The sequence below is a fragment of the Poecilia formosa genome, unplaced genomic scaffold (genome assembly GCF_000485575.1).
Source record: "Poecilia formosa unplaced genomic scaffold, Poecilia_formosa-5.1.2 Scaffold258, whole genome shotgun sequence".
In the NCBI taxonomy this organism is placed as follows: Eukaryota; Metazoa; Chordata; class Actinopteri; order Cyprinodontiformes; family Poeciliidae; genus Poecilia; species Poecilia formosa.
The window spans coordinates 82,017-86,292 of record NW_006800197.1 but is presented as its reverse complement, the minus strand read 5'-3'; the positions used below and the strand labels follow the sequence as shown (position 1 = coordinate 86,292).

Here is a 4,276-nt window from a genome sequence, read left to right as displayed (position 1 = left end):
AGCCTCACAACCAAACGTTGTATATCAGTGAGGTCTTTACCTGAATATGCTGCTGTTGTTGTGTTTTGCTTAGACGGCAGCTGTGTCTCCATTAGGAATATGAGCAAAACGTTGCTGATATTCCGAAATAATAAATGCGATTAAAATCATACATGAATAAGTTTGTTCACATGATAAGTCATTAAAAAAAACATTCGGTGCTATGATCCTGCTACCACTTCCTGTTGTCTTCTTTGTCTTTTCCACCAGTAGTAACATCCAGTTGCTGATCATGTGATTCATGTGATTCAAAAAAACTATTTCCATTGCAATTTTAGAAAATATACAAATTTTTACACGTCCTAACAACCACCTCCTCCTATTGCAAAACCCTTGTATTGAAAAACAGGAGTTTTTTTCCCCCTAAATTGGCATGTTTAAATTTTCCAAATTTATTTTTAGCATTCCAATTTGCGCATTTTTTATGGTCAACAGAGCAACGCAACTACAGAGACACACAGGACAAACAACAACCAACACACACACTCACACCTGAAGACAGATTAGAAAGACCAACTAACCTACAAATGTGTTTTTGGACTGAGGGAGGAAGCTGGATTACCCAGAGAGAACCCTGAGAGGCATGGGGAAAACATGGAAACTTCACGCAGAGAGACCATGTGCTGGTATTTGAACCCAGGACTTGTGCTGTTTTAAAATTTACTGTAAATTTATCAATTTGCAAAAATTGACATGAAAAGAGATATCAGCCTTTTCATGACTTAAGAAATAGTCATAAAGGAAAAAACAAACAAAAAAAGAAACATACAACTATTTAGAATCACTGTTGCTGCTACAACAGGCATCTAAGGCCTTTAAAGAAGTCAGATAAACCATCAGCATTTGTTCTGTATGGCTAAGATTGAAGTTGGCATTAAGATTAATAAAAATATGTGGAAAAACTGGATTGAAAATGTTGTGGGAATCATTTCTTCTGAGCAGTGGAGCCAGATGGAGCCCAGAAAGAAGAGACCTCCGAGGGTTTAGATGGCATCCAAAGCTGTCTTCAACATTTCATATCAGCGATTAGCCGACTTGTAAACAACACTTTCCGCATGTCTTTCCTTACAAATGTAGATCCTTACCTTAACTGAGATTTGTGACTAAAGGGTGCAAAACGTTTCTAAATCCAGCGTGTTTCATAACAGATTAAAAACTCAAAATAATAAAACACAACATCTTCGCCATAATACTTTTCCTGCAGTGTGCCAAAGGATCGCTTCCTGTTCAAAAGCAGCAGCCTGAGTAAACAGCAAACATGTGAAAACATCAATTTTCCTTTGGGATAGCTTCCTACACCTTTTATGCTTCCTCTTACAGCATCTTTAAAAACCTAGCAGACATCTCTCTGTAGCTACAGCTACCCATGTACAGAAACCTCTGCATGTCATTAAGCCACATCTGGGTCATATGTGAGAGATGCCGTGATATAACGAGAACTTTTCTTGTTTTGTTTGAAAATGTCTTCCTGATTTTCTTCAAATAAAAGCTGTAAGAGATATGTGAACTTAAAAATCCCCATCCTCTTGAAACTCTATGAAGTAGGTGATGTAAGAGCCTGAGTCAGCGGAAAAGGCAGCATAGCAATCTGCCTTCTGCTCACATCTTAAACTGTACGTCAACATTTTGGACGAGTCAGAACTAATCCTTTAGGAAGTGATGCACTAAGATGTTGTAATTTGCAGAGGCACAACTCAGCTGTCCATGCCTGTGAGTTAAAACTGGGCTACAAACAGCCAGCCGAGTGCTTACCCAGATGTTGACTGATGCTGACTTGTTTCTATTAAAGCTTCAGTATGTGACTTTTATTAAAAATATATTTTTACTTTTTTTATATATATATATGTTGCAGCATCATGAGACAGATGATCTGAGAAAAGATTGATCTCCTCCACCACTTTCATTCAAAAACAACCAATCAGAGCCAGGAGGAGGGTCTTAGTGCTGTACACGCTGCTAAATGTGCTGGCTATGCTAACTAGCCTTAGCATTCCTGGCTGACTCTGCTATCGGGGAGGGGTTGAGCAGCAGGTATGTAAACATGATTGACAGCACAAGAACCCGCCTCCTGGCTCTGATTGGTTGTTTCTAGTTAGCACTGGGAGCACTGGCGTTGAATTCAGAGGAGCTTCATTTTTTTCACAGATTATCTGTTTCATACCATGCTGTCACAACATGGTGACAGTTTAAACAAATATGTATTTTTTTTTATATAAAAGCTAAAGAAAACTGGAATTAACTTATGCTTAATTCTAGTTTTCATTGTAAAGAAAATGAATAAAATGATTGTGACGTATCCAAGATAAAATAGTTAATCATAAGTTGATAAGAATTATTTTTTTGTCAACCTTGTCTGAGTGAAAGTAGGTAACGTTGATTCTTTCAACTTCTACACTGAAGTGTTATTTATCACATCAATACATTAGCATTGCTAGTGCTTATGTGTGGCATATTCATCAGTTTCTAAGTGGCTAATCACCAGAGAGTATTTCTGCAATCAAAATTATTAAAAAAAAAAATAAGGTAACTTCCACTTATCAACATGACTACGTAGGGTGAATCAAAAGGAACTCCACCAGTAATTTTGTCTTCATTTGTTTTGAAAAAAAATGTTAATGTTTGTATCTTACAAGCTCAAACTCAAGTTTTATAAAATCAGTTTTTTTTTTTTTTGTTTTGTTTTTGTTTGTTTTTTTGTTCTCTGGCTATTAATGAGAAAGGGGGAACTAATCTCGTCTTAATTCATAAAGAAGGCATACATGTTTTCTCCTAAGCTTACACCATTTCTTCTTTATTATATTTTGACCACCGCTGATTATCTTTAGTGGTCCCTGGCGTGAACCAGGCTGCCTCTCCATCCAGGACAGATTGTCAGATAGTGATGCAGCACACAACCTATTGACAGTTTTCTCTCCCCGTTTGCCGGCTTCACCATTTCCTGACATGAATCAGATTGCAATCTTTGATTTCCTTTTCCAACATTACTTGTAGCTAAAAAAAAACAGGTAATGGAAGATGAGAGCACTGATCACTCTCAATATGAGAATTTGGAAGCAGATACCCTGGTATATGTGGTTTGATGAAGCCAAACGGAGACCAGGAGATGAGGAAAACATTCAGCTCAGTAAACAAAGAATATGACCACCATTAAGAAGTATATGGGGAAAATAAACTAGCTAAAAGTTGATGTAATATCAGCTACAACCCTAACCTGGGCTCTCTCCCCTTTCTTTGGGTTCTCTCCAGTAGATTTTCCTATTGGGCCAATCAGCGGACAGAAGGAATAATTGTGAACAATGATAGATTTTCTGCACTGTTTTAGAATTATAGTCTCCCTATAATGGTCAGTGTTGGCCACACCTCCAGATATTGAATCCAGGATTACTAATCTTACCAAACATCGTGAACCAATATCTAGTTTTATCAGAACAAGAATCCAGAGAAACCCCTACTAGTTCATAAATTATAGACTACTTATTCTTATTAAACATGGAGAACCAATATGTAGTTTTATACTTTAATCTTTTTGTCTTTCTTTTGGTTTTGTTTTGTTTGTATTTCTTTTTAATTCATGTAAAGCTCTTTGAACTGCCATGCTGATGAAAATGTGGTATAAAACTAAAATTACCTTACCTACCTTACCTTGTATTATAATTCCACATGGTTTCACTGTATGTGATCATAGGGTTGAAAACAGGGTCAACCTGATGTTCCTCAGTGATGACTTTCTTAGTGAACCATTTTCTAACCCAAGAAGCTTAGAGCTGATTTGATTTTCTTTACTTCATCCAACCACAGAACCAATCCAACAAACTACAGCATATCATCATTTTTCATCCTCCCATGGGTGACTTCATCATCCTCCATCCAACACAGCATGAGCCGCACTTCCATTTCAGGCTAAAACAGTGGAACCATCACAGAGCCTGACCTTTAGATGTGTTACAGAAGAAAAGTCTGGATAGTCCAGATTAAACACTCTGCCCGTTCCTTCTAGGAAGGATCTGGAATGTTCTTTGGTCTGACAAACACTGTGTGTTGGATAATCCCAGATCCCTCTGATTCCAGGAAAAACTAGAACTTCCTTAATGAAGCTTCATTTTAATAGAGTAAATATTTGAGCATTTGCAAATGTTAAACACAATGCAGTCTGAGGGATCAGAGATCACTGATGTTCAGTCAGTGCTTTACTTAGTACTGACTGGTACAACACCAACAGTTGCTTTTCAGATTTTTT

General features: G+C 37.2%; 1 long non-coding RNA gene across 1 annotated transcript in view; it reads right to left on the bottom strand.

Moving 5' to 3' along the window:
- Positions 1-216: 216 nt before the first annotated feature.
- Positions 217-4,276, bottom strand: part of LOC107838453 (uncharacterized) — a 5,692-nt gene continuing 1,632 nt past the window's right edge. The window contains exon 3 of the long non-coding RNA XR_001664517.1: positions 217-296. This is a non-coding gene — a long non-coding RNA (uncharacterized LOC107838453). The remainder of the gene's footprint in view (positions 297-4,276) is intronic.